Raw genomic sequence first — 24025 nt, 5'->3', positions numbered from 1 at the left:
CATTCACATTCTCACATATGCTGATGCCACCCATTTGTCTGTGTGGTATGGGCTACAATGACAGGGGAGTACAACACATTAACCCTGTTTTACTGTAGCTGCCACTGGTGTGCTATGCACATGTCACTCGGACACCTTTTGTAGTGTTGCTTCTGTGAACAGGCCACTGGTAGAACAGTCCTGTGACATACGATGGTACATGTAGTATACTGAGTGTAGGTGGAACACAGTATGGGTGATGATGTCCTCTGACCTGTCACAGGTATGCTATGCAGTGTGTATTCATTGGTACTGTCATCTACATCTGTACTGCTAACAACATCTATGTTGATTAAGGTTCATAGGCTTTCAGACCATACTCAGCAGGGTAGTAGTGCTGTGCCTCTCATTATGAGTGGCGTCTCCACTTTGTGGGTTGTGATAACTGTTAGTATGATCCATTCCTTATTTACACAGACTGCCATGAACCTATGTTTTACATAGCAGTGTATGTGTAGAGCCAACTGTTTTGCCATATGTGTATTATACGACCAGGGATTTGGACAAGTCACATGCAGACGGAGTGTACCTTGTACCATCATAGTTATGGTTACAGGGGCTCTGTCATGTTCATGGATATGTGATTGTGTACCTATTGGGGGGGCAGTGAGTTTAAATTATCCAACACCCTATCTGTATTGCTTATTCATGCTCAGCACTTGTTCAGAACATGTACACACATCATGAGCTACTAATTACTTTATCACTCAATCCTACTCATTTCCTACAGGTAAACACTGTTTGTCCTTACATTTCCAGAATGCTTACAGTACAACAGCTGTTGTACATACTTACCTCACATATCTTGTAAGTAATGGTTGACTAGATGGGCATGTCCAAATGTCAATTACCAGTGTTATTGCCTGTCTATATGATCAATGTGGGCAACATGTGGCAATATAGCAATCGGCTCATGTACACAGTCAATGCTCACCTCCTAACATACGACACTACAGCCTGTGGGAGATGCACATATGTAGCCGTGCTGGAGGTAATGCTCTCTCCAACCCAAACTTACCCTGACAATCATGTGGGGATGTTAAACATTTGCAGCACACCCCACTCATCACATAGTCTCAGCAGATCTCCACCACCACAGGCCACACATATTAAGAGTACAACATCTGCGGAGCCTCACCATACTACTCTATGTAGGCAACAGAGGCAGCCCCCATCACCAAACACAACACCAATTACTTATAGTCCACAGACTCATGTGTGCCCGTCAACTACAGCCAATAGGGTGTTATAATATACCCAACACACTAGTCATAGGTGACTCTGTAGGTGGTCACACTGATGTCCCACTCAGCAGGCCACACAAGGTGATAGTCACTGTCATCTGGCTGTCGGGTAACAGGATCCACAACATGACCTATGCACTCAGGTCACTCCTCAATGGGTACAATATGACTGTCATTCTCCATGTTAGTGTGAATGCCCTGAGATATAACTTTCTGGACTACATGTACAGGGACATGCAATAGTTCTCTGATCTTGTCGCCCAGGTAGGTATCACCCTCGCCCTGAGAAACATTCTGCATTAGTCCAGACTGATGACACAGTAGAACAACAGAATTATTCATGTCAACAGCTGCCTATGCTTCTGGTGTCACTCCAAGGGTATCCAGTATCTGTCTGCTTTGACTGACATGGTCGACAAACCACAATGCTTTGCCACAGATGGCCTGCACCTGTCGGCCCTGGGTTTATGGATAACATCTCAGGCTCTTGCTGCTCCTATACTGCCTGTTTTAGACACATTTCAGACACATATTCCCCACCAGAACAGGTACAGGCAAGCAAAACCTGAGGGTATTGTTACTCAATGCTTGACATCTTCATCACAAATGCACTCATCCGAGGCACTCCTTATAATGGACCACTTTGATGTCTCTGCGGTGACTGTGACCTGCTTCTAGACTCTGGAGAGCACCCCTGCACTGACAGGCTATTACACAGACCACACCTTTCAGTCATGTAACCAGGACCGGAACACTCACGGCGGAGGAGTGTCCATATTTCACAGGAATGTACACATGCTGGTTGCTTAACACGATGCATCGGAGGCAATCCAAGTGCAACTAACTGTGGCCAGAACTGCTATACAAATTGTAGCTTGCTACGGATTCCACACCATACCCCATGGTTAATGGGCCTCATTTCTTGGTGTACTGGAAAGTAGGGTTCAAACAGGAACCACTGATGTGACACTGACACTACCCCACACCTAACTGTGATACCTACTCATGTAACGACACATTAGGCCAACACTTTCATAGGTTAATACACTCCATTCAGCTGGATCAACCTATATACACACCACCAAGGCCAACAGTATCGTAGACCTGGACATTACCAACATGTGTGACTGGTGTTACACACCTGGGGTATCCCCTCGTTGGTCAGTTCTGAACATATGCTAATCACTCTTGTTATCCACATCCTGGCACCACACCCTTCATGGAAAACACAGTACAATATTTCTACAAAGCCAACTTCACGCTTTGTATGACAGAAGTGGTAAACGCCATGACACCCGTGCAGATGGACAATATAGTTACAAACGCAGAAACATTCCCAACTGCACTTCATTAGCACTTACACGACTGCATGGATCATGCTATCCCAAACAGAGCCATGACAGTACCCACCACATAACTGACACCCCTCTGGGGGTCCACCGCCATGGACATACTGCACGACAGAAGGATACAGTTGCAAAGTAGGGTACTCTCCCATGGGTGGGGTAGCTCCCTGGTCAGCCTCAGTAGGATTCTGGGATCACTTCTTACATCCTCCAACACTAGCTACATAAACATTACTGCGACACATTCAAAGGACTACCACTAAGCGTTATGGAGGTATGTCACTACTCTCGATGGCAATACCCACATCTGCTCTGACATACAACGGTTAGGCAGAAACATTACAGAACCAACTGATATTGGCAGCAACCTGGCAGCTAACTTTACACCCCTCTCACACCCTAAAGGACCCACATCTATACAGAATCAATGCAGAGTCCCTGCGGTCACAACTATGCCATTCAGACCTGCTCTCTCTAAAGCCTGGAACACACACTCCATGTGACCATCCAACATCCCAGGCTGCGATTTACACAAACCTCAGAATGACATGGCTCCCCACTTGGGCACCAGATTCACTAATAGCCTTGTATCATGCATTGTGGACCCTGAATGGCACACAGCAACAGTTATCACACTCCACAGAGGTGGCGCCACAATGGACCAGAGGGACTATTGCCCTATACGCCTGACTAGACTGTTCTGCAAGGCTATTGAGAACATCATCATGGAAGTCATTCACAGAGACATTGTTGGCCTCCAAGCCTTTGATACCACCCACTTTGGAGTTGTTAGGGCCACACCATGGCTCCTACACCTGATGGAGACCTGTGAGACAGTTACCAAGGTAGTAGATGATGATAAGAGGGTCCACACAGTCTACCTTGCCCTCTCATTGCCTTTCAACACTGTTCACCATTCTGGTATTGTCAATATACACATCCACCTGCACAGCGACCCATACGTCTTGAGATGTTATGCAAAGTGGCTCACGGACAGGACACACGCGGTGAGGGCAGCATACCGCAGGTCCTACTGTACATCAATTACACTTGGCATACCCCAGTCCTCGGTCATAGGGACCCTCATGTTCATTATATGCTTCCCTGAGGTACAGTCTAGCACAGAAAGTCTTTCCCTGAATAGGTTTCCAGATGACTGCAAACTAGGGGCCATGATTGATTCACCAGCTAATATACACACCCTCTATACGGATATCACTGTGACGGATACCTGGTGTCGGTAACATGGCCTCAAGCAGCATGGCAGATGGTGCATAGACATCCCCTTTGGATCACAACAATCACCCTGTGACTATCTCATAGGTGGTAGTCCCCTACATACATAAGACATTATAAGGGATCTTAGTACACACGAAGATAGCACCCACTCCTTTGATAACCTTATTGCCAAGGGGGCATGGATATCCTTCTACATGGCCACCCTAATCTGTAATGGTTTGTATCCAGAACAAAGGCTGCCATTGTACCTCTATACTCCTGACTTATGAAACACATTCATGGGTACAACACCCCCTTTGGGGTGTATCTTACGGGACAGCAATGGCTTTAAATACCACAACATTAATGCACCAACAGTATTACTCACCTCCAAAGGATGATGTATGCAGCACAACTACTGAAACCCCAACTGTAGTCATTTGCATACTGCATACTCAGAGGTGACCCTCTGCTGAACATACAAGGCCCATGTCCACACCAATATTGATGGATATGCTCCACATAAGCAATATAAGCAAAAGCCACTGAGAGCAACATGGTCTGGGATATGTACCCAAATGCAATGATGAGTAGAACGTGCTGGAGGGATACATTCCTGAAATGGACACTCACCATGCTTTGGAACATGATTCCTATGTACATCAGGCAGGGACCCTCACTAGCACTCTTCATGAGATACCTCGATGGCTGGATGGGGAACAAACATGTATGCCAGGGATTACTTCAGTGGCTGTACTGTCCACAGGTGCAGGAAACAAATGACTGTGCTGTTCACAGGCACAGGACACTAACCTAGGGAGGTGCCGCCAGTGACAACACTGTATTAGGGCTTACAAATGGACTTGGCCAGACAGCAAAGTACCTAAATATGAACCTATGAAGCTATTACATGTCCTTTGTGCATGGATAATTGAGTAGCTCTTCCATTTCAATTAGCTATCATGCTGTTACACTGTCGGGTGACTACAAGACATATGTATCCTGTTATTGTGTATTGTACAGTCCAATACACATACCTTATGTTTGCATAATATACCAGTCATGCTATGTAAAATATTTGAGTTATCTACCTACAATACTGTACTTTTCACATATTTGAAACCGTATCCCATAATGCAAAGCATAATTGCACAGCAGGACCACCTTAGGCATGTTATTCTCATTATTCGCCCATACATATGCCTACTGTTACAGTATAACAACATAAAATATCCCCTGTTATGGCACGTACTTGATGGACAAACCCTACCACCAACAGTGGCTGGAGTGGAATTGTTATGTTTAAAGCCCTTATGTAGCATCCCTTGTGGTGTCTGAGGTGTTTACCTTGTGGCCCATAGCAGTACACACAATTTCTACAAGTGTTACTATGCTCAACAAGACATCACTACATAATACCTTTTCCCACTGTCTGCATTGCGTACACTTTCATTAATACAGAACAGGCACTATATACACTAACATACTGCATGTTCTACATACCTTCTTAGTGGTCCGAGTATGTGATAATATCTGTGTTACTCCTTTCCTCTTTAAATGATTCAATGGTATGAGCATACGGTTTGAATGTATGGCAAGCCATCGTTTTATATGTGGATACCTGTAACATGTGGTATCCTGCCACCAATTGGTGTTCCGGAATAGATTATTACATGCACATCAGCTGTGCAGCTACTCCACTAGCCAATTACACGGCAACAGTGGTGTATAATTGAATACTCCACTTGGGCATTGTCCTTTTGCCCTACCTTCGAGGGAGGCGGTCTGGATGCATTGTATTGTGATGAATTGCAACAGCTATTTGGAGAGACACAGATACTTTGAATTCATGTCCCCCGTGGATTGTGTGTGACGGCTAGAGTAAATAGTTCTACATGTGAGTGTAGCTGTTATCTCAACCGTCTGATAGGAGACTATTGCAAACACAACCTGTAACATTGGCGTCTGTTCCATTGTACAACAGCAATGATTTCACATGGTGCCATTACAAGTGTGTCTCTCACAAGGTATGTTAATACTTCTGCAGATGACATTGAGTGAGTGGATGTTTTTGATGTTATTACAGTCTGTATTTCAATTGTTTCGGGTGTGGGGGAGATGTAGGTGGGTGTACATAGCAGATAAAGGTTTGTGGGGACTGCATTTATACATATTCCATATGTGTGTGGGGGCCCCTTCTCTAATTGAAGACCTGTCATTTAGAAGACTAATACCATGGTTATTGCAGGCTTATTCATTAAACCATTGTTAATTGGTTCCTATATAGCAGGCAGGTGAGGTTGATCCTTCAATCCTTCTGAAATACATCAATATGTACTGAACTGTTGCTACATGAAAGCTGTCTCGTGTATTTCTGTCATGAATATTTGCACTCATTGCAGTTGTGTTGGTTACTCCAACTCTTTGGCTTGGGTTGCCACCTTTTCAATTGGCCATATTGGAACATTTGCAGGGCACACATCAGGGTTTAGAGGCCGACACAAACCCACTGTCAGTACAAAGGATAGAACTTCCTTTTGCCCTAAATGAAAACGTATTCTTGTAGCACTTTAGCTGCTTATTATGTTTCTTGTACAATTTACATATTTGAGAGACGGACATAACTATTTCATGCAACTACTACTTAATATATGGGACATCATTATGTCCTACAATCTCAGTACATTTGCCCTTTTTAATATTTGTTGTCAGGACACAACTGGCCAAAGAGGGACTGTCCCTCTCAAAGTGGGAGAGGTGGTAACCATATGCCTAAGGCCGGCTATGACCACAACTACTGTAATAATCTACCTCTGAGTTAGCATTCGGTAGTTGGCAGTATCCTATTCATTTGTACCTCCATGGTTGTGTACATGTCATTAACCTGTCGATATATTCGCAGATATATGTATTTCCGTATATATCGCAATACATCTCTCTATCACTCTTTCTATCCCTATTTCATATATATATATATATATATATATATATATATATATATATATATATATATATATAGATATAGATATATATATATATATATATATATATATATATATATATGTGTATAGACAGGGAGAAGGAGAGAGAGTGTACACACCTTTTGTTGGGTACATGGCGGTGTATTCTGTTTGCTGAACCCCGCCCTTTTGTGTTTTAACCTGTCACAATACACACCTGCCGTTGGTACATCTCGGGTAGCTTAGTGGTAGGTGATTGTGTACATGGTTGCATGTTCTACTCCTGCCAGTGGTAGTTTTACCTCTCAGAGCAGGCACTCTTAGTACATGGGTGAATAATGCTGGTTCACCTGTTCTGGACATCCTTGACCGTGATCTGTGTGGAATTCGACAAAGCTTACACCTGTTTTGCGCATATCCGTGTAGTCCTGTTTAAACGACGCTTACCGTCACTTGCCGCCACATAAACCCGCTAACATGTGCTTACATGTGCTCTAATGACCTACATCCAACATCCATTATTCGTGCCATCGGGATTACATAACGGACCTTGCAGGACGTGGAACCGGGTACAATTACAACACAGTCAGTGGCTTTACCACTTGGTTATCTGGTGTTTGTACAGGAGTTAATGGTGTTTTGTATGTGGACTGTACTATGGCTGTTCCTCCATACTGCAGTCAAATGTGTAACTCAGTTAGTTTACATATGGATGATACCACTTCATGGTATGTCCAAGTGATGTTTAATGGATGTGCTCCAGCATTGGGGATCTATGTCAGAGTGAGCCACACACTGTAATGTGCTATACCTTCGCACAACCATAACTGGAGAATGCTGGGGTGGTGGATACCTGTAATGGGTACTCCCCATGCTTTGGCACTACATCCCTAATTACATTATATGGAGGCCCTCATTGACATACTGGGGAATCCATACAGAGTAGGTGGGGAACAGTGGTTACACACGTGGATCCCACAATTGGCTCTGCTCCACAGAGGGACAGTTGGTTGACCGATGGAGTGGCGATAGCAGACACATTTTGCCTAGGCTGCTCAATGGACTCTGACAATCGGGCATGTACCTACCAATGTATCTAGGAACCTATACATACAGTATCAACATATGCTGTTAGCTTCATTTACTGTTCAGGTGTTGACTTTCCTTGTTCTAATAGCTGTTGTGTGTGCAATAGTTGATAGGTGCCTTTGTAGGATTCACACAGTAGGCCACCTATACATTACAATTTGCAGGTGGTCGTGTGTGTGTGTGCCATCCGTTTTACTGTGTGCGCAGGTGGAGAAGTGTGTCAGTCCATAGGGGCCTACACTGTCAGTGCATGTGCTATACATTCCCTCTTTGTCAAGGCATGGGCATATTGGGCACGCCTCCATCTGCCTACTGGGGCTGGCACAGGTTGTTTGTGGTCTGAATCCCTCTGTGCCTGTGATGGCCTTGGCAATTGCGGTGGGCTGTGAGGGCCTTCACCATTATGTCCCTGCTGCAGCTGTTTCCGCAGGATCATATTATGTAGCATGGCACATACTATGAAGATGTGGGCACATGTGCCTAGAGAGTACTGCAAGGCTCCACCAGATATGTCTAAGCAATGGAGCCGTGATTTCAGCATCCCAAACACAAGCTCTATGATGATTCTGGTTTGTGCGTGTGCCTCATTATGATGTTCTTGCATGGGTGTGTGTGCATTTCTGATGGGAGTCATCATCCACAGCTCCAGTGCATAGCCAGCATCCCCCACAAGGTGGCCATATGGGATGTCCCCCCTGACAAATACCTGATACAGCTGTGAGGCATGCCAGATGTGGGTGTCATGGTAGCTTCCAGGGCTGCCAGCACACACATCTGTGATAATGCCCTGGGCATTGCACACGACCTGGCAGTTGATGGAGTGGTATCCCTTGTGGTTTATGTAGCGCCTACCATGGTCTCCGGGTGGTGACTTTATATGTATGTGCATGCAGTCTATTGCACCCAGTACCTCCGGGTAGTGTGCCACATGGTGGAAGAGACGCATATCGCTGGCCAGCTCCTCCTGAGTTCGGGGGAAGTATATATGCTCACTGCCATGTGGTAACATGGCATCCAGGAACTGGTGGAGTACCCTGGATGCTGATGCCTGTGAGATCCCCATGATATCTCCAGTTGGCCTTTGAAAGGTACCTGTGGCTAATATTCTCAGGCTTACACATATCTTCGTGTCCACTGGGATGGGTTCCTCTCTGCTGTTTCTGGCTCTCACTCGTGGCCGGCACAGCTCAACTATTTGCTGTATGATGTCCCTGTCCATCCTGTAATGCTCTACTATCTCCAGATCATGTAGCCAATGGTAGGTTACCCTGGGTCTGAACACTCTTCTCCTCCTCCGGGGCCTGAGGTGGTTGTCAGCATCGTCCTCCGCAACACCTTCAGTCTCCAACACATGCTGATGAATCATAGCTATGGCAGCTCCCAACAAGTACATTGTAAAAGTTCCCCATCTGTTTACACCGATAGTGCAGTGTTTGGGAATACACAAGTGTGTGTGAGGTGCCTTCACACTTTATACTATTGTGCTTTGAACACTAATGATGTCATAGGGTGTGTATGTACATTTGGAGCTGCAGGGTAACTTGTGTTTTACCGCAGATACTGCTATTGTGCTGCCTTTGGTGTTAAATTACATTTAGCTGCCATGGATTACCTCTTGCCCTTGCCTCCACTTTTCTTAACGATTCCCCTCCCATTGTCTGGCATGCATCCAGCAGCCTGTTTTCTTGTGTTGTACTTTCCCGAACCAGGATTGTCTTGCGAAATGTGTTCTATTGCCAATCTACTGCAGGTTTGCTTTGCTCGGCGGTTACAGTTCTCTTTTCTTTGCAATCCGACACCTCCCCTATCCTGTTCTGCAGGTTGCTGCTAGCAGCCTTGTTAGCTGGCTTCAATTGCCCACTGTGCGTTAATAGGTGTTATTGCTCAGTTGTACTCCAATTACCCTACTGTAGCATTTCCTTATTGTCTTCCCCTAAACTTCCTTTTTGGGCTGTGGTGCGCGGCACGTGAGTCCGCTTACCGGGTTTCATGCATGTTTTCATCCACGTACACATGCGCTTTTGGGCACCATGTGTGCTCTCAGCTGAGCAAAACTATACCTACATCCACGCCCCTGTCCTGCGGCTTTGCTTAGCAATGGGCAGACTGGATTTTCATTGCCCCAATGTGCTTACAGCTGCAGTGGCAGCTTGGTTGTGGTGTAGCATGCATACCATTGACTATTATGGTGAAATCATGATTTGTGTTACATTGCTATTTTATGACATTTGTATATATTTTCCTTGAGTTCCCATTTGCGCACACATGCCCTACGGTTATACTTTGCGTTACTGGCCATGACATTAAATGTTATTTTGTATGTGTTGTGCATCTTTTCTTATGGCATTGGCTGTATATTTGGTGACTGGCATATGTTAACTTTGTAATACATGAGTCTGGTCCGCTTCCAAGGCTCCGATGTTCTGTTTGTCTACATGTAAACTGTTTTTTTGGTTTACATTTCTGTAGGCTTACACTACGCCTACGCCACTTCATGAATCGCTATGTACCTTCATTTGCATGCTGCAGTACTGTGCATGGGTTGATTTGCATAGCTACGCCGGGAGCTGCACAGATCTGGTGTATGCTGGTAGTGCACGTGGAATTGGATCGTACCTGAATCGCTCAGCGGCCATATTTGGTGTTATACCACCTACCTTGCGCCTGGCGCAAGCTTCATGAATCCCGGGGCATGACTTTTAAAATCCCTTAAAGTCAGATGTTCTGTCCAAAACAAATTATTTCTGCCTATAAATCAGCAGATTGTATAAAAAATACTCTTTTTATTCCTTTCACCTAGCTCAAGCCATATTAAAGCACGATCAATAAAACACACATTAATGCTTATCTGACATTTACTAGTAACATATTTTAACTCAGTCTCTTCAATATCTTAATTTCTAAATCATACTGTTAATTTCTTGTTGGTTCTAGTTTATGCCCATCATAATATAGTCTAACCATGGGAGCGTATAATAGTAAAAAAATGCTCTGCAAGCTCAAAACATTCAAAAATAATCTAAGAAAAATATTTTCTTCCAACATGAATAACAGTCCTCACAACTTGTACTGAAAATCCCAAAAGAACCACAAGGGCATTCCACATACATTATCTGTCAATAAACAGTCCATCCTTCCTGGGAAATCACACAACTTGTTTTTTTTTTCTCTCAGCTGTCACAAAAGATCTTTGTACAATTTCATCACTTGCAGCCATTGCATATGATTTTTTTTCACATTTTATGATGAAAAAAAACACCTACTAACCTATTCTCTGCAATTCTGTATAGCTTGTCATCTTCCCGGTGATGCTAATTGTGTGTGAAATCATCATTAAGTGCCAATACCATTTCTACATTACCCACAGAGCCAATCGAAGCAGGGCCCATTAAATCCCAGAATCACAATGTTCCATGTTCTGACTCCATGAAACAGTATTTCCATCAACAGGTTCTTCTTCATCAAACATTTTTAACAGCTTAGAAAGAGTATTTGCAGATTTGCTTTAATCCTCGGCCCTGAGGCAGTTATATTTGCATCTTTCTGTCAGATGAGATTTCAAGAGTTTATTGAATACTAGACTGTTACCATTTTAAACTTTTCATGACATGGTATTCCAGGTACTAGGTGACTTTTGCTTAATCCTTTCTCAGCTGCTTTTAGATTGCAAAGGAGTCTTTAGAGTTGAGAGCTATCCTGGCTCATTAAACTGCAACTTCAATGTCCTAAAAGAAGGCTGCTTATAAATAGAGGACAACAGTTATTCAGCAATTTAAAAATTAGGCTACTAAGAAAATAATCTAGCCTCAAATTACATCTATTATTTTAGGTAACACAAAAATGTTACAAGTTATGGGTGAGAAAGAAAACTCTTATATATTTTTTTTCTAAGTTATTTGTAACAAATCTATATTATGTGATGACTATTGTCCTATAACAGGCAGGGCATTTTCAAATCTGTACAGAAGTACATTTAGTACAATTGCTTGTACTGCATCTGTGTATAAAAGGTGTGATATCCTGTATGAAACATTCAATTATCTAAGTACTTTATTTGTACTTTATTTGTTTTTATAGTCTCCAGTTAGGCAAATTTCTTTAATACCTCAGTATTTGCTCTAATCATGTCCAGGTGTAGATATCTAAAATTATAAAATAAATAAATATAATTCACAGTATTTTTTAATTACTGATCCAGCCCAAAAGTTCAGGCCACAGCTTCAGAATATACTCTGTAGCTTGTTTTTCATGTATTGAGTCATTTAAATATTTGTACTAGTTCTTTTCTCTTTCTGGTGTGTGACAAATTCAGCATCTTTTTCATTGTGCTTATCACTGTATTAACTACTCTTAAGTTTTCAGAATCGATTCACTTGCTTCTAACAAAAGTGTTCTGTTTTAGTGTAGTGATTCCCTTTCTGTAAATAAAAATAAAACTATCTCACCTGCCAGGAAGACATAAGGCCTACTACATTACTGCCTCAGCCTGAATTTCACATACAAGAACAGCATAAGTGATGATAATAGAAAAACATTCAGTCCATCCACTCTGCCCTTGAAATTGCAAATGTTACCATCATTATACAGCAGTCTCCAGGGAGACGTGGTGCTCTCAAGGTAACAAGCTTATCAAGATGACATAAGATATGACAGATGCACATCTGACTGACATTACCAAGCTATCATGCTAATCACTCACAAACTGCCAGCCAGAAGGTTGCATTCATCATATTCAGTAACTTGTTACAGCAGTACAATGAATGCGCCAGATTTGGGGAATCTGATATACTGTCCAGCATTACTACATCTAACTGCGCACTTCCCTAAAATGGGCGTCAAGAAGATATTATTTCCCAGACTTCTTCTGTGAAGGACTCTGTCCATGTGAGGCAAAGTATTATTGGCATACACAAATCAGTAACCATAACAATATATTACAGGCATGCACGGTTGATAATTTGTCTATAGCAAGCTGACTCGTGTGTATTAACTACAAAACATAAAACTCTTTAAAATGAAGAAAGAAAAAGTCCTAATAAGAAGACTGCACATCAAGTGAAATATAATTAATTACCGATTCAACCTATACGAAAATGTGCATATAAAAAGAATTATAACATGCATACAATAAGATAAAAAGGTAAACAATACTGAAAATATTGAAAATAAATGACTGTTTATAGACAGTTCTGTTTCTTAAAAGTGTTGCTACCCCTGTGTTCATATGGCTACAGCTACCTTTTTGTTATTTCCATTTATCTTTAGTAATATGTTCTCCTCAGCCTACTACAATAGACTCCAAATCCCTCAGGTGCTGCAAATTCACTTATTTCTTTTTTCTTTCCTTGCTCCTAGATGCTGCTTCATGGCACGCAATATGAAGAAGGTAATTCTAGTCCCTGGCTTTGAGAGTTTTACTTATTCATGCAAAAGATGAGTATAGCCACCTGGCTCATGTTTGTGCTAATAACTGTGTTTCTCATTTCTTGGTATAGGGGAGCAGACACAGTCTGTACTCATGCACAACAACCAAATATTTATATTTGCCACTTTATATGCTTAATGTATTAGTCCACAATGTTTTTTCTGTCTGTGGCAGTTTAGAGATAAGGCAGATAAATTACATTAAAATGAAAACATAATGATGTAGGAAATCTGCCTACTGAAAGCTTAATTACATTATCCTATGCCAGGTCTAACATGCTCCAGAATGTGCTGTAATGTTAAGAGTTAAGGGCTCTGGGCTGCTAGTCAGGCAGTAGAAGGTTAAATCCCGCAGTCCTCGCATGTATATTGTGTGATAATGATTGTGCCCTCTATCTCCTGTGTGCTTTTGTCTCATTTTTGGAAAGGCCTTTTTAAACTTAGTTTACCTCTTTTGTTTATGTAACCTTTTGCTTTAATTTCTTAGATCACGTGAGCAGCTCTGCAAATCCGACATAAACATACTTAAATAATGTTTTGTAAATTCTTGATGTCACTGAGAAAAAGGAGAAAACTGATTCTCAGAACTAGATATGGCCCTAGTATAAGGCATGGCAGAATTTCATGATTCTCAGTTTGCATTTAATGAAGTCCTGTTTTTTTTCAACATAACTGAAGAAAACAGTTAGAAACTCAATTTCCCAGCAGGCATTTTGACACTTTTGCCCTGAAATAGATTGTTGTGTATATACTAGGAGGATGATGGGTGCTGAATAAGTATTGCTGAACAGGGTAGTATGATGTAGTCACTAGCTAATTTAACAGATCGAATAAGCATAACACAATGTTCCAATTACTAGATAAATAAAATAGTCAACTTTTGTTATGTGCTAAATACACCTCACAAAAGGGATACGGTGGTGAAACAATCCCCAAAGATCTCAGGGAAGAATAAATGGAATCTATCATTGTAATAAATTGGCTATGTGCTGGCCATATCAGCAGAATCCAGGTACATGGATTGATAATCACAGGCATGGTTATTTAACATATAGGTAATAGGCAATTGTTTGACAACAGAAGAGTACATGTCATGAAACTAAGGCATTAGTCAGTCAGTAATGGTGCAGAAACATCTGAGGAATATGTAAGGAACCACTTGCTGGGTGTGTAACAATTTACTGCTTATAACTGGAGATGTGATGTGCCTATGGTAACAGGCAAAGAAGAGGCACAAAATCAAAAGGTAAGACATCTGGCACTGTGACAGTAGTGAAGACTGAAAACAACAAACCAGTTTACATTTTTGCCACACCTCATACTGATAGCGCTTTGGGCACTTCTGGGTCTTCTAGCAATGTGTCAGGTACTAGTTGTGATAAGGGTGATGGTGGGGGAAACCAGTGCAAATCATTAAAAGTTACTGCACAAAGGAAACTCATATTAAATCCAGAAGGAAAGAGATGACTGTGAAACTACAAGAGAAAAATAAAGTATAAGCTTTCTTCCCATTCCGACAAGAGTATAAGCAGTGTCCTCATGCATTAAAGGATAAAGCGCAAGTGTTAAATCTCTAGAATCAAATTTGTTTTCAGTCAACTCCATAAATAAATTATCCATCATTAATAAAAGCTAGTCTAGGAAACATATGAATGCATGAGAATTTACCCTCAGAATTTCAAAATGCTTGTAATTAAGTGGCACCAATCCAAAACAGCCAGACAGATGTTCTTCATAAGAATCACTGCCGAAGTAGCTTAAGTTTTATAGGTTATATCCTGCTAAGGATATAGCAGTTGGCCAGCTTCCAAAGCTTTCATGACACCTTCCATGCACCCAAACCATTAGTCAGCCTGAGATGCTTTGACTAAATCTTAGGTTTGGGTTCCAAGCCTTTCAGAGCTTTGCCATCCTCTATTGGTTTTCAAGGATCGACAGTCACGTAATGCCATTCCATTGTTGTAGATAAGATGTCTTAAGGTAAAAAACATTCCACTTTACTTTTTATGACAGAAAACTTATCTTTTTTGTAAAACTTAAACTTGGAGAAGGTGTTTTTAATGACTGTTGCATGACTTTTGAACCCTTATAAACTAGAATATTCATTTTATTTCTTTTTTTTACTTTTGTGGTAAAAAGTTGTTAAAACTAACTTTAAACTAACTCTGAGATGTAAGCTCTTGTGGTAGGTCAGATTTATTTCATTTTCCAAAAAGATAGGGTTTTGTTAAGAACAAATCCTCCATTTACTTCTAAAATGGTATTCAAGTTTACCTTAAGAACTCAGAAATGATGGAGAAAAGATACTCCATAATTTAGATGTCCACAGACAACTCAGGTACTATCTTGACAAAACAAAATCTTCCAGAACTTCTGATCAGTTGTTCATTTCTTGTGAAGGTAAGTAAAAAGGACAACCTACCTGTATCAAAACAAACTGTTTCAAAATGATTGTCTGTTACTTCTACTTTCTGTTATACACACCGCAGCAAAACAATTCCAGACAGGGTCAAATCTCACTGCAACAGGGACTTGACTTTATCAGTTGCTTTTTGGAAAGAGTTGGATTCTAGAAGTATTCTAGAAGTAGCAACTTAGCCATCTATGCACATTTTTACAAAACACTACAAACCAGATTCCTTCTCCAGGTCTAGGACACACTTTGCCAAGGTCTATGGAACTTCATCCTTCCTCCTCCTAGTCATTTAAACTATAGTAATCAACCTATATCTCTTAGGCAAATGCAGCAATGATCTACTGTCAGAACACAATGCAACTGTATAAGTAAACTTATCATAACAGTAGATATTTGAATGCTCAGTGCTACAGTAGCCACCCCCTCCCTCCACCCCCTTATTTTTGTATATTTTTATGCCAGGGTGTGGACTTGTATTGTTATATTCCCATCATTGTCCTGTCAGGGCTTTACCCTCCCTCCCTCTCTCACTCTCTCTCTGTTGACATGAAAGCTCTGATGGGCTTGGCGCCCAAACCTGATTTATAGTCAGCTCAGACTGAGCTAATGGTGTGGGCACATGGAAGGTGCCCTGTAAGCTTTATATCATTAGTAGGCTATAACCCAAGTAGTTTAGGCTACTGCAGCAGAGATTATTTGAATATCTGCTCTTATAAGTTTACTTACACAACTGTACTTCTTCAGCCTGTTTTTACTGTCAACAGAAATTTCCTAAAATCATATGACAGGGTAAATTAAAGGATATCATTTTCTGACCACATCTCAAATTCATAAATAAGTTGGGAAAAGAAGAACTGTAGCACTGCAAGATTTTGTCATCCCTAAACATACATATGACAGCATCCAGTGCTTACACTGCTAGCTTGTCTGAGGTAGAGTATATGAATAGGAACAGTGTGGGTAAAATAGCATACTTTTATCAGATTAATGCACACCATAAACTGATCTAAAGTATAGTGCCAAAAGCACAGATGCACTAGCACCGTGGGAAGCATGTATCCTAAGTGCATTGAGATGGATGGCGTGCTACTGAGAATCACAGGACTAGCTGGATGTCACAGGGATAACAAGACAAACAACAATACTGCATGCTAGTCCAGGCCATTGTACAGATAACTAGGAAACACACCTACATGATCTGCAGGTTAAGATATGACATCCATTCATACCTGTGAGGAATTTACATCTTCTTCACACATCTACATGTTTTGTTCTGGTAATCTGTTTTCTTCCACTTCCTAAAATCTGTTGAATGACTGACAACAGTAAGGTGTCTATCTGTCTTTCTATCTATCTATCTATCTATCTATCTATCTATCTATCTATCTATCTATCTATCTATCTATCCATTTAGAAAGACTGGACAAGTTTGATACAGAACCTAAATAAAACTCATATAAGACAAGTAAAATCTTCCTCAACTGTACCATCCTGTATAATATGAGGATGCACAGATACCATGCATCAGACCATCTAGTGTGCCTGAGACCCCATATCAATGCTGATAATGGCTCTAAGCAGAAAGACATATAGGATGCAAATCATGGTTGATCCTGTGCAACACAGGGGATTGCATTTCCAGACTGTGGCACATTGACAGTGTCTGGTGGATCTGCAGCTAGTATGATGGGTTAGAAGATAAACAATTGCATGTGTTTGCTATAATAAGCAAACAAGGTACCTACTCATACAAAATGATGATAATGATTTATGCAGAACATTGTGTTTGCTGTGTATAAGTTCTACACCACACAGTGCATACACACATAAGACATACTACTAGATGCAGAACTTCATATTAACAATACACAAGACACAACTGCAGTCACTCACACAAGGAAACATGGTATTCAGAAGGGTAGTGTGGTTATGGTCAGCAAATATGTGTGGTAAATGCACCTGCATATGTATACACTACATGCATGCATGACCACAAATCCCCTGAAATACTAGGTACTACAGATTGGTATAAGTCCTCCATGAACTTCAGAATGTCAACAGAGGAAACATTTGCCTATCCCTAGACAGCACAGCACTGAATGCAAAACTTAAATCACCATATGTAGCAATACCATAGCATACCATATCACATAGACCCTTATGCAGGGAGCAAGGTACTTTACTTTATGCTTTATCTCATAGCATATGACTGGGGCATCTGAGATGTGCCAAGTTCTCACCAGGTGAATAATGTAAGAATACATTATCTTCATTAAGCTCTCAAGACCATCTTACCTGACCGAAATCTGCAGATGTATCCTGGAAAAGATGAAACATGAGGATAGTACAAGAATATCAAGCATTCTGACACTGCGTCTGCTGCTGCACAGAATGATGAAGGACCATAGAAAAACATGGGGTCACAAGGACCTCTTTCTCAAGGTAGCCGCTCTGACCAGTACCATGCAGACATATCCTGCCCTGTCAATGTTTTGAGGTCAGCTCCACTGATATACAGGGATAAAGCTTTAACTATTAGCCAGATGGCCCAAGTTATACTTGCTGCTTAGGTATTGGATGAGCTGATCAAACAAAATGAAAGGCCATTGGCCTTCCCACTTCTTTCATGTGAGTTGGTATGGGAGGCATGATGGGATCCATCCCATGGGCACAATCCTGATAGGACAAGGAATTTATTAGGAGATGCACCAACTGTGCACAAGTTTGGAGGAAATCACTTGAGTGATCTGTCACCACTGAGTTTGGGTATGTCCACTTGCAAACTGGATGATGAGGCATAAGGCTGTAACAAGGATATAACCTGAATCCTCATGAAGAATAATGGCACCACTACCTGCCATTCGACCCTTGACCCTTCATTGCTCAGGGAGAGAGGGAATACATTGGCTAATTGTATGGCCTCCTGGGTTTTCTCCAATAAATACCTGAGAAAACAAATAGGTCATTTGGATGGTAGGGCAAGAAAGAGAGGCTTGGTGGATAACAGGGGAAGTTCATGCAAAATATTGAAAAAAAAATGTAGTAGTGCTTTGGACTATGTAGACAGCTATGAAGCAGTTCTCAGCACTATAGTGATGACAGTGGAATTCTCACTTTCAACAATTTTCAAAGAAATGTTCAGCTGGATAAAGTCGTATTGCACACCTTAAACACTGCCTGACAAGCTAGTTCATCACCCTGCACTCCAGACAGGCATATCAGTGGAGCCAGAAATGGATTACAATTGCAGGCCCTAATCTACCTCACCAGTGCCCAACATGGCCATGCTACATAAAACATTATGTGCAGCAGCCTTGTTTATATCTTGTGGCCATTCTTTTAGCTCTGCACAATCATCAGATATTGCAGAAAATATCTTCAAGGTGCTGGGATACTCAAATGCAGTTGTGCACTAGTTCCAAATCACATAAGCAAGAGCAATATTTCTACATACCAATCCCAAAATCTCGCAAACTGTTGTATTCCCATCACTATTACTAAGAGCATGCTACATTATTTGTTGTACTACAGCCCTGCACTGTAGCATAGCAGCGTCCAATAAAAGATAAATGGTGATCAGCATCTCCAAATGTTCTTGTTACCTTGATTGCACATCAAGCAGTGTGATTAGTGCTTTGCACATGCTGCGTTCTACCGTACATAACTGGTTTAGTATGCTGAACACCCACCAGAAGCTGTACCTGTACAAGGGAAAATATGAACACTACAGCCATCATGTCACCTACCATGTCCACTGACCTGATACCAGATGTACATTTGGGGCTGAGAGAAACAAGACACATATATTGACATACATGCATAGTGTACACTAATAAAATGCAATAGACCTACCTAGCATAGTGCCTACAGACACATGTGTGGCTGTCTTTATAGAACCACCTGCAAAGGAAACATCCACTGCAGTGTCAATTCATTTTGTAAAATCTGGGAAGAAAGAAATTTTCACTGTGAGCAAGTCTTGTGAAATGCAAAATTCATCAATTTGTAAAGAAAGCAAAACATTTATTTTCTTTGTCTCCCTCTCAGTGGCTATAAATTCAATAGAGGAAATATTAATTTTGCTTCAGAGAAAAAATACTGAAATCCAGTATTTTGATCTTACATTCAAAGTGACTGAAGAGGTTTACAAAACTTTTTTTCACAGGAGGTAACAGTAACTAACATAGTCAGCAGGCAATCTACTGTGGAAGGTCATATTCAGGAGCTAAAAAGAACAAAACAAATTTGTGGCAAAGGTTAGACAGTTATGAAAGCCATACAAGGAAAAATAATGAAAAATTATCAAAATGAAGGTAAGCATATTATTGTTCTTAAAATGGCTTAAATGCATATTTGTTGAAGATTTCTATATGAAAGAACAACTAGAACATATGATTTTTTTTCATTAGGCAAGAAGCAAAAATTAAGGAGAGCTACATACCTCTTATTAGATTTCTAAATAAAAGACACAAACAAGAAATGACTTGGAGATCTTTGACAAAAGGTTATTTACTATTCAAAAATAAGTCAGATAGACTTGAATATGTCCATTCAAGCGAAGTTACAAGAAAAGGAAAGAATTCTTCCCTTTTAAAATGGCTTAAAACTAAAATAATAAAAAGTATTCTGTTAATTTTCAAATAAAATTGCAGGATTTGTTGATAGTTGTTAGCATTTTATAAAGGCATGAATGATTTGTAGTTTTAGATTTATTATGGAAGACAAGTTGATCACCCTACAGCCAGCAGATAGAGCTTCACAGTCTTTGGGTTTAAAGTGGAAATAACAAACCAGAAATAAATTAAACAAATAGTTTCACAAAAAGTTACCAGTACCAAAAGGATTTATAAGTTATATTTATGATGTTGTCAGATTAATATCAAGTTCCTTTGAAAGAAATACTGCCAATATAGTATAGTTTAATAATATGATGGAATGTTTTTGAAATACTTGGATATCCAGGCATTTCTCTAAAGATAAACTGCAACATATTTCTGTCAAGAAATAAAATTGCAATAATGAGAAAATGACTCGTATATAGTTATGAAGTTTATTGCTTGTGTTATTAAAGGCTATTTGTAGTACTAGCTATATATGACATTTTCAAATGTTGATTAATTATTGGAAATTGGAAATTGTAATAAAAAGTATAAAAAAGAAATTGACTAATGATAATATTCCAGTGTCACTTGCAAATTCATGATATATGACTAAATAATGAACAAAATAAGAAATAAAAAAGTTAACCATGGAACTGGAGAAAAAACTACATTTGATGGAGACTGCAATTTATTATGTTAGTATCCCATGACCTGCATGAAAATATTTGACTTTTGCACTGAGGCATTCCATGGAAACCTGGAATGAAGTGAGTTTTAATTTATGTATGTCTTAACGTTGACTTCAATATAAAAATGAAAAAAAAAATTCAAATTTCTGTTTAAGTATATCCAGTCATATAAAACTAACCAACTTCTAAAGCCATCTGCATATTCAAGAAATGAAACTGCTTCACCTTCAATAAACATTCTAATTAAAATGGATTATTGCAAATTTTTGTTGTATATATTTGTACTGTGGCTTTTGTGGCTCTACAAGCACTCAGGTCCCAAGTGTTCAAAACCCATTGTTTCAAAGTTAGAGAAGCAAGCATGTTGTAGTTTGGGTAATACTGTTCACTGCAGTGGGGGGGAGTGTGCTGCATGCACTCAAACGTGAACATGACTTTGGGTAAGCAGCTTGTGGCAGGGGATGTGAGGTAATGTTTGGATTAAGGACTGAAAGGGGGAGCTTAGAATTAGGAAGTAGGAGGGAAGTTTTAGGATTAGGGAGCGGAAAGGGAATTTTAGTGTTAGGGAACAATCTGGGAATTTAAGTTTAGGGAGGAGGGTTGAATTTTAGGCTTATGGAGTAGGAAGGGAGTTTTAGGGGTAATCACAGAATTTAGGTTTAAGGAGGAATTAGAGTGTTAGGTTTAGGCAGCAACTACAGACCTTAAGGTTAGGGATGGGAAAGGGAGGTTTATGGTAAGGAACCAATGAGTCAGGCTGGGAAATGGCTTGGAGTTTTAAGTTTAGGGTATAGATTTTATTAGAGATTTATGTAGTGTATAGGATTGGGTTTTGGAAGGGCTATACAGGAATGAGAGATCAGGTTAGTGGGAGTTCAAGCACTTGTTTTTTCAAGCAAATGACAGCAAACAGTGTGTTGCATGTTGCTAGAGCATGAACACCCGTAGTACACCCAGCTTTTGTTTATTACTGAAAATCAAAACTGAATCAAAGTGGACTATCAAACATAGGATATGGACAGATAATTTGTCTAACCAACTTGGTTAGACAAACGTTCCAAAAGGCAGTCTACACTTGATTGGATACTGACTAACAAGCCCACCATAGGTGACCTAGCTGACTGCCTTTCAGACTCCCTCAGCGACCACTCACCTACCTTCCTGTACAGGAAATGAGTACAGACCCAAACCAACATAATATATAAATTCATCCATAACAAGAAAAATGTCTCCCCTCCACTTTTAACTTACTACTTCAACAAAGCAACTGGTCACCTCTTAAAAACCTCCCCGTGGATCAGGTTGTACAGTACTTCAACAATACCTTTCTGAATATACTAAATAACCTTGCACCCACAAGAAAAATAAGATTAAAACCTGAGCACATACCCTGGCTAACAAAAAACACCAAATCCCTATTGAAACAAAGAGACAGCATGGTTAACATAACACACCACCAAGGATAATGCAAACTTCTCTACATATTGCCATCTCCAAAATATAGCCAAGAAACCAATAATATCAGTCAAACAAACATTTCCAAACATGCCAACAAATCCACCAAAACAACTCCAAAAATTCTAGCAAAACTTTAACAACCTCCTCAAACCAGACTATTTCCTAACCTCTCCACCAGTCACCTCGAACATAAGTGACCCCATAGCTACACAATTCAATGCTCACTTTATTAACACAATCACATCTTACCTAGATAACCAACCAACACAGCCTCTAACCATACCCAGTTACTCTTCAGTTTCTCCCAACCCCTTTACATTTACTGCTATCCAAACTAGCTAAATAAAAACACTCATTTCCAAGCTCAAACCCTGCTGTCTAGCAGCAGACCTACTACCCACCAAATTCTTCAAAATAGCTGCCTCCTCAATTGCCTATCTCATATCAGTCTTGATCAACCATTCTATTGCAGAGCAATACATCCCCTGTCTATGGAAAATATCTCACATTATTCTCCTACATGAAGGCGGAACCTCTAAAGAACTAACAAACTACTGTCCCATAGCCGACCCCCCCCCAAGCTAAAATCTTGGAAAAATGCATTCACAACCAAGTTCTTAAACATTTCCTCAATCAGCCTCCTTGCCCCCACTCAACATGGCTTTAGGCCAAAACATAGTACCACCACCACCCAACTATCTTTTACCAACACCATCCAAAGTCTCATAAATGAAGGCCAAATTGTCTCATCCATTTTCCCTGATATGTCAAAAGCCCTTGACACCATTTCCCACCAAATCCTCCTCAACCAACTGTTTTCCTATGGCCTTTGCCCAGCTGCCCTATTCTGGTTCCATAGCTATCTCTCTAATCATCAGCAAGCTACCAAATGGAAAACACCCTTTCCCCCTTCTCCCTATCTCTATTGGAGTACCTCAAGGTTCAATACTTGGCCCCCTTCTCTTTACAATGTTTACAAATAACATCAGTTCTGCAACCCAAGTAACCTGCATAGTCCAGTATGCAGATGATTCCACACTTATTTGATCAGTCACCACTCCTGAGGAACTACAAACAAAAATGCAAACTTCTTTTCAGTATATAGAAAATACCTCACTGATCACCAACTCATATTAAACCCTAATAAAACTAAGATAATAGTATTCAGAAATAACAAACCAAAAAACATGCCAGTTCTATCTAACAATACTTTCCTCAAATGGAACCAATATAGAATCCACAAGCCAAACCAAACTTCCAGGTGTCACAATAGATGATAACCTAAGATTTGATATCCACATGGCCCTCACCATCAAAAAGGTCCACATCAAACTAGGCACCCTATATAGAGTCAAACCATACATCACTGAGAGTGCCAGACTAGCCACCGCCCACTCACAACTGCTTTGCACCCTCCTCTACGGATCCCAAATATTTACCAACCTACATAAAACAGACCTCAATAGTCTAGAATCCTGCTATAGAAAAATTGCCAAGTTTGCTACAGGCCACCCATACAGAACCCACCACTGCTCAGTACT

The sequence above is a fragment of the Protopterus annectens genome, chromosome 2.part2 (assembly GCF_019279795.1).
Source record: "Protopterus annectens isolate FY-2018-M chromosome 2.part2, PAN1.0, whole genome shotgun sequence".
Lineage (NCBI taxonomy): Eukaryota > Metazoa > Chordata > Ceratodontiformes > Protopteridae > Protopterus > Protopterus annectens.
This window is presented reverse-complemented; position numbering follows the sequence as displayed.